Here is a 13,281-nt window from a genome sequence, read left to right on the forward strand (position 1 = left end):
CATTGTAATCTCTCATGCCAACATGAATAGTAATAGTTGTTAATTATCTTGTCTTTTTATTTTATTTTTTTCTGAGAGAATGTTAATTATCTTTTAATTTTAAAGGTAATGTCCAAATTAGTTTCTTCTTTCATATAAATATAGTATTCATTTTTTCTCTTTCACACTTGGAAAGTTTGAGAATGAAAATACTGTGATAATTTTGAACCCATGTGATAGAATATGAGTCAAAATCACCAAAATCACTTAAATTAAAAAGCAAATGTCCATACAATTTGGAGTTATAATTTAATTAGAACTAAAATAATTAATCTAAATTATCAATGAAAGACCATCTGTAGAGTTTGAATACAATATTACAGTTAAGAATGATGTAGAAATTTTATTAAAACTATTAAGATGCCTAATCTAACAGTAATTAATAACTAACCATTATTTAGTTATATTTCTTTATTTTTTGTATAATTAGTTAGACTCTCACTCATAGGTATAAATAAGCTGTGTTTTATCCATATGAGCTAGCACAATTAGAGTAACCTTTAAGCTTGTTTCGTGTATATATTCTCCTTTTGTAATTGCTTGATTAGTGAATATACATGATATTTTCCATTATTTGCTTTGTCGGTCAGAATTTGTTATGGTATCAGAGCAAAGTTCTCTACTCCTTTGCGCCATGACGGTTTTACCTTTTCTTTGATAATTTTTCATTCATCTTCTTCTCTCATACTCTCCTCCTTCTTTACCTTTGTCTAATATTTTTTTTCTTGATTATTTTTCAACCATGTCTACTGCTGCTGCTTCCATAAAAACTCCTCTAGAGGATCTTCCTTCCAGTCCCTATTATCTTTATCCCAATGAAAACCCCATTTTGGTCTTTGTTACTTCTCTTTTATCTGGAAACAACTTTCATTCTTAGTACATATTTATCAAGATGGTCTTATTATCCAAAAACAAACTCAAGTTCGTTGATGGAACTATCCTAGTTCCTAAGAAAATAAATAAAACTTATTCAGCATGGGAAAGATGTAATACAATGGTTTTGTCTTGAATTATTAAATCTCTTTCTCAAACTATAGCTGGAAGTGTCATATAGATGGAAAATGCTCAAGATGTGTGGAATGATTTACACGCCAGATTTTCTCAAGGAGATTTAGTAAGAATTTCAGATATATAGGAAGAAATACACACATTCAAGCAAGGTACTATGTCTGTAACATATTACTTTACCTACCTAAAAATATTATGGGATGCGTTAGCCTATTGAAAAATATTTCTAATTGTGTTTGTGATCCACAGTGCAAATGTGAAGCCTTGAAAGTCGTTAGAAACTATCAACAAAAGGATTATTTCTTAAGATTTTTAAAAGGGCTCAATGAGAATTTCTCAACAGCTCGTTCCCAAATCATGATTATTGATCCTCTCCCACCTATTAATAAAATTTTTGTATTTATTTCGCAATATGAGAGAGAAAACACTATGGTTATACCTCATGTGATAGAAAGTAGCGTTTGTTATGCTAGAGGCTTTCAACAATCAAATTCAAATAGGGTTGGATATTCAAAACCTGCACAGGCTAGAAAAGGTGCCCAAGCTTCATCATATCAACAGTCGCGTGGCATTTAAAGAGGAAAACGTATGTTGTTCATTTATTGCAACCTCACTAGCCATACTACATATATATGTCATAAGAGATTTGGTTACCCACCTAGGTACAAAGACAGAGGCAGAGCTCAAGTTAGTTAACATGGTAAATATGATAGACCAAAACTTGTACAACTTTAATAATGGTCTATCAATCCTTGGACAAGGGCCATCATATACTTCTTCATACTCCGTTGGTAATGATTATGGAAATATTGGTGATTATAATGTGAAAAATGATGTCATGTTTACTACCATTGATCCTGAATCACAGACACATTCGATCATGTAACAAACTTAACCCACTGATAACAATAATGCTGGAGCTGCTTTTTCTCAACAATGAATGGATTAACTACTTTCGTTGTTTAAAGTGCTATCTCCCAACTCAGCAACAAGCTCCTCTATAAATATCAAAGCTAATTTACTCAAATCTAATTGTGTTCAAAACATAGAGAATTCAGGTAAAACTTAAACACCCATTATCTCCTTTGTGTACCAATCTAATACTGCTATAAATTCTTGGATTGTGGACTCAGGAGCCACAAATCATATTATTTCTTCCTTACAACATTTCTCTTCTTATAAACCCCTATCTAATATTTTTGTCACTCTTCCTACTGGTCAACATATCATGGTCACACATGTTGGTGCTGTATATCTGTCACCTTTTCTTGTTTTGCATTAAGTTCTTTATGTGCCTAGTTTTTCATTCAATATTATTTATGCTAGCAAACTAATATCCACCATACCTTGTCGCGTAATTTTTTACTTAAATTGTTGTGTCATTTAAGACACCTACCAATGGAAGAGGATTAGTTTGGCTTAACTTAGAGATGGTCTTTACTAGTTATTTGAACCTCCTGTCAAAAATCATTCTAGAACCGTTGCTTCAGTTTATCCTTCTGAAATTGATGAATCAACCATTTAGAATTATAGATTAGTCCATGTTTCTGTTAGCAAACTTAAAGCTTTAAAAAAACTTGATAGTAGCATCAGTTTTCCTTCATTAGTTTGTGATTTCTGCCATTAATCTAAATAAGGAAATTTTCTTTTCCTTTTAGCATTATAGCTACAAATGCTTGTTTTGATCTTATACATATTGATATATGGGGTCCCAATCATGTTCATTCTCTATATGGCCATATGTACTTTCTCACTATGTTTGATGATTACAATAAAATTTACTTGGATTTTTCTAATGAGGCAAAAATTAGAGGCTAGAACTCTGTTACAAGACTTTTATGCATACACAGAAAATCAGCTCCACAAGATAGTAAAAGAAATAAAAAGTGATAATAGGAAAGAATTCAACATTACACTATTCTATACTAGCAAATGCATTATACACCAAACATCATGCGTGCACACTCTACAACATAATAGCTTAGTAGAGAGGAAGCACCAGCATATATTGAATGTGACAAGAAGCTTGAAACTTCAAGCAAATCTTCCTTCACAGTTCTAGTCAGGCTGTGTATCACAAGCTGTCTATATCATTAACAGGGTTTCGTCAAGGATTATACATGATCACACTCCTTTTGAACTTTTTATAAGCAGATGCCATCTTTTCCAAACCTAAAAGTTTTTAGGTGCCTTTGTTTTGCTTCAACCTTGGCACAACATAGAAGTAAATTTGATCCAAGAGCTTCAAAGTGTGTATTCATAGGATATACGCATGGTATAAAGGGATTCAAATTATATGACTTGAAGAGCATAAGTGGCTTTACATCCTAAAATGTTATCTTCTATAAGAACATTTTCCCATACAACCAAATTAAACCCTCAACATCTACAAAATTAATTGAGCCATTTGTCAGCTATTTTGATGATCCCACACCTCTCTATGAAAATTCACCATCTTTTCATTTACTAAACCTGCCCATTTCTCCATCACCTTCAACCATATCATCTCATCAAACCTCAGAACTATATTACCATCATAACCAACAGTTCCACTTGTACCTCTAACTTCACCTTCACCTACACCACTGCCTCAAACTAAACATTCCACCAAAATAAGAAGTTTACTAAATTACCTAAAAAACTACCAATGTTCATTTGATGATAAACCACACAAAGCCTTTATGGTTTATTCCAACTATGCATAAATATATATCCTATTCACATCCCTTCTCCATAAAAGAGCCTATGGATTACAATGCAGTTTCGGCTATCCCATCTAGCCGAGCCATTTACATTTATGATACTGGGCAAGAACAAAATGTTTGTTATGCTTAATATTTTTAGTTTAATTTATAAATCAAGTTATTCAATATTTTGAACAAATTCCGAAAAGGCAACAATGGACGCTAAAATTTAGGCCTTTCAAGAACAAAGCATGGAGAGTTACAAAGCTACCACCAAACAAGCATCCCCTAGGATGTAAGTGGGTTTATAAGGTGAAACACCAAGTTGATGGGATGATAGAAAGATGTAAAATGTGATTAGTGGTAAAGGGGTACATGCAACAAGTAGGGTGGATTTTATGGATACTTTCTCACCTGTGGCTAAAATGACCACTGTGAGAACTATGCTTGCAATGGCTACTATCAACAATTGGCATTTACAATAATTAGACAAAAATAATTCCTTTCTACATAGGGATTCATCATAAGAGGTTTACATGAGTTTACCATAAGGATTTCGAGCCGAGCAACCAGATTTGGTATGTAAACTCAATAAATCTCTATATGGGTTGAAACAAGCTAGTTATCAATGGCACTTTAAGCTTACTTCTGCCTTTCAAAAATAAAGATTCACTGCTGCAGATTTCGATACTTTCTTATATCTCAAGAGAGGATACAAAAGCTTTGTAGCTTTGCTCATCTATGTAGATGATTTAATAATGGCAAACAATTATATTAATAAGGTGAACAAGGTCAAATCTTATCTACATGATGCTTTTAAAATCAAAGACCTGGGTTCTCTCAAGTACTTTCTAGGACTCCAAGTAGCGAGAAATAAAGATGGGATTAGTTTATGCCAAAGGAAGGTTGCCTTAAACATCCTTGCAAACTCTAATTTTTTTTATTGCAAGCCTGCAACCACACCAATTGCAAAAAAGAGTAAACATAGAGTTAACAACACTCATATAGTAGATGTAACATCTTACAGAAGATTAATAGGTTGATTGCTATACCTTACCACAACTCAACCAAACATAAGTTTCACTGTACAACATCTATCATAGTTCCTTAGTAATATAACACAATCTCATATACAAGCAGCCCACAGAGTAATTAGATATATCAAGTTGAATCTAGGTCAGAGACTTTTGTTCCTTTCAAATTCCTCACTAGAGTTGGAAACATTTGCAGACTCAGAGTGGGCTTCATGCCCATATAATAGGAAGTCAATGATAGGATTTTGTATCTTTCTTGGGTCCTCTCTCATATCTTGGAAGTCTGAAAAAACAACCAATATTGTCTCAATCCTCATCTAAGGCATAATATCGAGCACTTGAAATAATGACTTGTGAAATTCAATGGCTAGCCACATTATTGAGCAATCTCCAAGCACCATCAATCAAACTAGTACTAATTTATTATGATAATCAATCGACAATCCAAAATAACTAAAAATGTGGTGTTTTACGAATGGATAAAACATATCAAAATCGATTATCATGTCGTTTGACAATATTTACAAGCAGGTCGCATTCACCTTCTCCCAGTAATCTCCACTAATTAGTTAGCAGACTGCTTCATCATACCTCTTGGCACTTTACAGCTTCACTTGCCCATATCCAAGTTGGGCATACATAATATATATGCTCCAGCTTGAGGGGGGGGAGGGGCTATTAAGATGCCAAATCTACAGTAATAGTAACTAACCATTCTTTAGTTATTATTCTTTTGTTCTTTATAAAGTTAGTTAGGCTCTCACTCATAGGTATAAAATAAGTTGTCATTTTGTCCCCATAAGCTGGCACAATTGGAGTAACCTCCAAGCTTGTTTCGTGTATATATTCTCCTATTGTAATTGCTTGATTAGTGAATATAGATAATATTTTCCACCATTTGCTTTATTGCTCAAAGTTTTTTAAGACAATGTATAGTTTTTTCCTTATTCTCTAATTTTGATTAAATTGGTAACTTTTTTATTATAATCTGACTAAGGCATCAGAATTGAATTCTCAAAATTCCCACATTGACTTTTTTTTATTTTATATTTTGCACATTCTATTGACCAAGAGTTACCTATCGCTCTCTTTCAATCGATCTATTACTATAATTTGCATTATATAATATCATTTTAATTATTGTTAGCCACATAATATAAGTAAATTATTTTCTACCCACTATAAAACTAATTGATTTTTATAAATGTTAGTGTACGATAGACGTATCTAAGGTGCTAGCACCTCTTACCTAAGTACTGCTAATTTTACAAATAAAAGTATCAATTAGGCTGCTTGCTAATTAAATATAGATATAGTTATTTGATCACTAACTAAGCCTACCTAATAATCATTAAGTCCAAGTACTGATTATAATATTATACAATTGTTTAACAAGATAAATACATTTAAATTATAAAATGAAAGTTGTCATTAAAATTGATAGAGAAAGTGTATATGATAATTAAATCATTCTAGCTAATAGGATAAAAATGAATAAAATTGGTACCTGTTTCTTTGTTCTCCTTTTTTTTTTCAATTTCTAATAGTTGCACGCAAAAGATTCATACTTTGGTCTAATTGGTGAAAGATTTAAAATTGAGGCCTCAAAATTAAGAGGTTCTATTTATATTTTGCATTAGGGATTTGTCTTTGTAACTAGAAACTGGTCGAATCACATGTTTGTATTTTATATCACTCTACATGCAAAAATGATTGCTATATCTTGGACTTAGGTACATCTACCATTATGTCACTGAGTCTATTAACACGTGCAGTCTTGTGTCATTTGAAAAATGTACTTTTACTCTATGATTTTTACCCACGATTAAAATAATAGAATTTTAAGCTGAAAACACGATTTTTTTTGCTTTAACAAAATACATAATTGTTTTCTCCATTACCAAAATATCAATTTTCCTAGATAAATCTCTTGAGAACACCAAAAAATTAATGATTTATATAAATTATGTTACTACTAAATATATATTTTTTAATTTTATATAAAGAATATGATTTTAAAATATCTATATATGATTTATATGAAAAAAAAATTGTGATATTTACTACTAAAACTAAAATGTAATTTCTATTTTTTATTTTGTTCTGTATTTTATATTAGATTAATATGTATAATTTCTATTTAAAGTATCTATTTTGTGAGTATGAATCTGTATTATATATTTGTTGAACCTTAAATGATACTTTGATGAACATGTTGATTATAACCTACGATTAATGAATTTGTGTTATATGTTTGATGAACCTCAAGTGATACTTTGATGAACCTATTGCTAGTAGATGATGAATCTCTTAATTATAATCTATAAATAATGAATATATAAGCTATGAGCTTATGTTATATATTATATGAACCTCAAGTGATACATGATGAACCTGTTGTTTATAGATGATGAACTTGTTAAGTATAACCTATGAATATTAATTTGTTTCTATGCATATATATGGGTAGAAATCTATTTCTTATTTTTATTTCTTACAATTACAATCTTGTTGGCTATATGGGTAGAATCGCAAAGAAAAATGTTCAAGAAGAAAAATCTACAAAAGCGAAAGAAAGGCATAGAACTGATGAATTTGATAATAATAGTATAGATTGAGATATTCCTTTACATATTGTGAGGAAGAAGAAATGAAATAATAGTTAATCTATAGTTTATACATAATGAACCTCTAATTTAGATTTAATGAACTTCAATGTACTATATAATGAACCTCTTCTTTTTAGCAATGAAACTATTATCAAAATCATAAAAATAATGATACATTTGTAGTTTAGACATAATTCAAGTACTATATAATGAATCTATTTCTTTAACAATAAAACTATCATCGAAATTATGAAAATAATGATGAATATGTCATTCAAACATAATGAATCTCAATGTTCTACATAATGGACCTATTATTTTTCAACAATGAAACTGTTATCAAAATTATTAATATAACGATGAATTATAGTTCATACATAATGAACCTATTATTTTGCAACAAAGAAAATAAGAACAGAAAAAAAAAATCTTAGCTTGTCAAATATATTTTAAAAATTTGCATATTATTTATATATTATTTAATAAATAAATATTTTCAGATATAATTTAAGCAAAAGGAAAAAAACCATGCAATAAATAGAACACAAAAAGAAAAGAAAAAGGGAGAATCGAAGCTTATGTAATTTGATATGAAGATCTAAAGAATGGAGAACTGATAAATCAAAATCTGCAACTTCCCGATTCTATTTCAAATCACCAATAACGAGGTAAGATATTATAGTGAGATCAAAGCCTTCACACGTGTGTTTTAAATTGCAACACACTCATTTAATTAAAACGCTGATGTGTTGAATATCAGATACATAATACACAGTGTATCCAGGTCCATGGTCTACAAAAACCATGAAATAAAATGTGATTAATTAATTATCAATTAAGAAAATCAAGCAATAACCATGAAAAGAAAATGTGGTCAACTAACTATAAGTTAAGAAAAATAAATTAGCATTTGTTATCAAATTTGAATGCTTAATTGGACTTCAAATTCTAAAATGTATTCCCAATCTAATATTTAATTAAAAAAAAAGATATACAAATTAATATTGTTCATAACTAAAAATATATTTGGTCCAAATTTATTAAAATATACAGACTAATTTAAATAATTAGTTAAGGTTGAACATGTGATAAAGGTGGTAGCTTGAATTAAGGAGGAATTAATGTGTTTATGCACGAGTTAAGTCTAGGAGTTTATAGAGAATGGTGGGAATTTAAGGAGAGAAGTAGTTAGAATTAAACATGTTTTAATTGAGGTGGTTATGAGAGTTTGAGAAATTATTTAAGTGATCGGAGGAAGTTATATGGAGTTGAAGGAGTTGGGAGTTTTACGACACCACTTTCTCAAGGACAACTTTACATATTTAATTGTTGAGAAAGTTGGAAAGCCTCGTGGCACTAGATAGCGAAATGTATTTAACTGCCTTAACAAGTTACTTTATTAAGGCGGTAGGATTGAAAAAGATTTTCATAAATGCAATTTTTAAATTAAAGAAATCATCAACACTTTATAAAATACTTTCTCTAGTATTGTTTTTTAGCTACCGTAGCTCATTACTTAATATGATTTTTTTATAATTTCTTTGTTTTCTTAGCTTAAATTTATTTCGAATATTTATAAAGACAATTTTTTTTTAGTTTATTGCTGCTTTCGCTTTTATTAATTTCACTCCAATAGATAATTAGCATAATTTTTTATTTTAATTTTCTCAATTTTCATTTTTATTAAATTCAGTTACGTAGCTCTTATTTTTAATTCTTTAGCTTATTAAACAATATTTGATCACAATTTATTGACTATGAAATTATTTAGCTCAAATAATAATAATTTCACTAGGATTTAGTGAAGCTATATCAATAGAGTTAAGAAGAATCAAGAAAACTTTAGATTCCCTTAGACCTTTTGCACAATCCCTTGATTAGAAGTTAAAAGGACGTATTTAATTTTTAATAATGGTTTAGGTACCTCACACCCGCGGCATACTCGCAATCAGCCGAAATTAACATCCTTGAATCAAGGGCCGAAAATGCTTATTTAAATAAATATGCATAAAAAAAAAAAAGAGAAATGGTTAAAAATACCTAAAAGTTTTTACGGCTCAAATAGGTGCCATCAAAGCTATTAGATTGGAGTTTCAATGGCCAAAAGTTATTAAGCATAAGACACTTCAGTTTGTGTATTTTGTATTGTTGCCTCTTATCAAATATTAAAAATTTAAAATTGAAAGACATCCTGAAAATTTATTAAAGTTATGGGTGCACAAAATGAAAAATAATTATATACCCAAAAAATGGATTATAGGCACAAATTGGGCAGCAAAAAGAAAAGGAAAGAAAACAAAAAGTTAAAGGAGAGGAGGCTGTAGTTGCTGAAAAAATTGTAGACCATGATAAGTAAAATTGCATGTTAGTCTAGAGAGAAGATAATGTGGAGAGAGTAGAGCTCCAATGTTAGGAATCGATGTATATGTTTATGTGGTGGACGCGAAAGTGAGGATATTCTATCGATAATAGATTTATTATCTTAATTATGATTTTTCTACCTTCAAAGAAAGGGTTTCCTTTTTTTTTTTTTTCTTTCGTTTTGGCCGGTTGTGGACGAGAAGGGATTCGAACCCAATATCGTGGTTTTGGCCGGTTGTGGACGAGAAGGGATTCGAACCCAATATCATGGTTCAAGGGCGCATGCTCTAATCTTCTGAGCTATAAATCCCATCCCATTTCCATTAGAATTATTCTCAGGAGTACCTTAAAAAAGAAACCTATCATTTCTCCAACCATTTCGAGTTAAAAAGATGCAAAAACACCTCTTTCTATAAGAATAATGTGTTCTAAGATATGAACCGGAAGAAATGAGATTTCATAATACAAACTACTGGAGCTAAAATTGATTATTATTCATATACATTTAAAATAATTTACGAGATATTAGGTTTTAAAATTTAGATATTTCTAGATAAAAGATAATAAACTTTTAATTTTCTTGTTTTTACATTTTATCTATTGATAAAATAAAAATAATAACTGTTAAATTATATATATTTATATGTATATTATATATATATATATATATATATATATATATATATATATATATATATATATATATATATATATATTAGTTAATTTTGACTTGACACGTAATTTAAACGATAATAACATTTGTATTTAGATAAAAATATACTTTTTTATTGTAATTAGTAAATGTAAATAAACTTCAATGAATTGAAAAAAGAAAAAAAAAACATAAAAAAAGAATAAGTTCACCCATAACTATATACACGTAATATATAACATGATTAATGATGCATATCATTTTCGAGAAATTAGATTTTCCTATCATAAAGATTTGATTTAACAAGATGTTCCTCAGTGATGCTAGACGACATTTAAATGTTACGTAAATGATAGTAAGCAGACAGTTAAAAGGATAATAGAAAAATAGAGCTGACAACAACGGGCAAATGTTTTTGTAAGATGTGATATGTCCTTTGTACAAATATCACTATTTTTGTCCTAAAAGTATTTTTAAATTCCATAATAAGACATATATATACAGACATCTCTATTTTTACCTATGGAAAAGAAGATTAAGAAACATTTATTTGCCATTGGTAGTGGAAGAGGATGATTAAACTCTTATTTGTACCTCAATGAACCATCCAAATTAAGTAGACCTTTGGTCAAATTAGAAGAGATATCTAGCTAAAATGGATATGATAAGATCTTGCTTTTTATTGTCTTTTAACAACCAAACAAAGTATAGTTTAGAACCCAAAGTTAAAAGAACCCTACACATACACACAAAAGGAAAAAAAAAAAAAAAAGAGGATAAATAAAAGAAAAGAATGGTGAAGATGGAGGTTATGATAAGCTAGACCATGTATGTTTTGGTTTACATTTTGTGTCTTGAAATTTCATCAAAATAAAATAAAATAATAATAAGTAATAAAGATTAATTAAGAAAAAAGTTCATTGAAGGAAGTATCCATTTTTTTACCCCCTAGTCCATATTTATAGAATCAAATTCTATAGTTTTAAAAATATTATGACTATTTGTGTTGCGCAACTCTCATCCTATTAGATCTATTATTAAGGGTGGAACTATCTTGGAGCTAGAGTGGACGGGAGTCGGAAATAGTTAGGAAAAAAAAATATTTTATTTTTTTAAATCTGTTAGTTTATTCTAGTTCGAAGATAATTTTAAAAAAATTATAGCTAACGGAGTACAACTGATAGTTATATTATAGTTCAGTTCGAATTAATTAAAATTTCTGATTATGGAACTGTGTGATATGATTGAAGAAAAACTAATAATTGTCCTTAATTTTATTATTATGATTCATTTTTAACATTTGAAGAATTAAGAAACAAGCAAAATTTAGTTCAATTCAATGAATGTATGCATCAAAATGGTATTAAGGAGCAAAACAAAGCAATGTAGCATGTCTGCTGGTGGTTTTAATAGCTTCGCAGCCTGGCACGTGATAAATAAGGAAAACATGCATGCTGATTGTCGTGTAGGAGCCTCCAAAATTTCTGGCTCCACTAACCACTCCCTAATCGACACGTAATGCTGTGATGTCAAGGGGAGATCCCATCCTTCGCTTTCGTCACAAGCAACATGTACCGATCCAATGGAATTATGGATACAATCATCGAGTGAATTGCTCGATTGATTTTCTTTTTTTCTTCTACATTTTTTGACGAATTTTGTGGGTGCTGAGATTATAAATATCTCAACCGTTGATTTGCGCTTAGAATCTTTATCATCATATGAGTGGATAAATCAATATTTTTAAAATTGGACTTACAGTGTTATTTACTGACTAGATCAATATTCTAATTTATAGATTAATAGTAATATTGCAAGTTATAAGCCTCAAAGATCCGTAAATATTCTTAAAGTTTATTTAAAAAGATGATCTTTTAATTTAAATATAAATTATTATCATATATGTACTTATTATTTATTATTTATTTGAAGTCCAAAATAATTAGTTAGTTATCAAATTATTTAAAAATAATTATAGTATTAAAATCGAATTTAATTTGAGAGATATTTTATAAAATAATAATAGTATTAGTTGATTTGGCATTAAAATATTAAAAAACATATAGAGTATGAAAGTGTCACAAACAAAAATCATAAAGTATGGAAATGCAAAAATATAAGACACATTAAAGGTAATAGACAACTTTAGCAGTAAGTTATTAATGGAGTAAATTAGAGGCATAAAACGGTTTTAACTAAAAGCAATACGGTAGTTTTTGGTATTTTCTGAAAAATATGTATTATTTTAACTACTAAAAATTCTTTAATTAATGCAATTGAAATTTTTTTAATTCACGACCTACAACTACAACTATGAATCGGCTAAAATTTAATTAAAGGACTGTAATATTAGGGGTAATTATATTTTTTTAATATTATATTAGTTATTATTAATATTTAAAAATAATTTTTTTTATTTTTTATTTTGTAATTTTATATTAAAAGCCTCTTCCGTCATAATTTTCGTTAGTGAATTATTAATTATGTTGTTTTATACTATTTGATTATTGATCTTTGTGTAATATATAAATTGCCCCTTATATTTTATTTATTACACTAGGTCCCTTTACATTTTAAAAGTCAATTCAATTAAGAAACTAAATTAATAAAAAAATATAATTTGACCCTCAAACTTTTTATCAAAATTATAATTCTACTATAACAAAATTAATAATAAGAATAATATCTATTTTATTTTAAATATTTAAAAATTAAATTATATGGATTCTTAATATTATTATTAATATAAGTACTTTTAAGATATTTAAATTTATTGAAATTTAATTATGCTAAAAATTAGAGTAATTAAAGAACACTAGTTGATTAATTTTGTATAGACACTTAAATTGATTTTTGCATAAAATTAGACAAGAATGTTGTAATATAATAAATAA

Source organism: Ricinus communis, chromosome 6 (genome assembly GCF_019578655.1).
Source record: "Ricinus communis isolate WT05 ecotype wild-type chromosome 6, ASM1957865v1, whole genome shotgun sequence".
In the NCBI taxonomy this organism is placed as follows: Eukaryota; Viridiplantae; Streptophyta; class Magnoliopsida; order Malpighiales; family Euphorbiaceae; genus Ricinus; species Ricinus communis.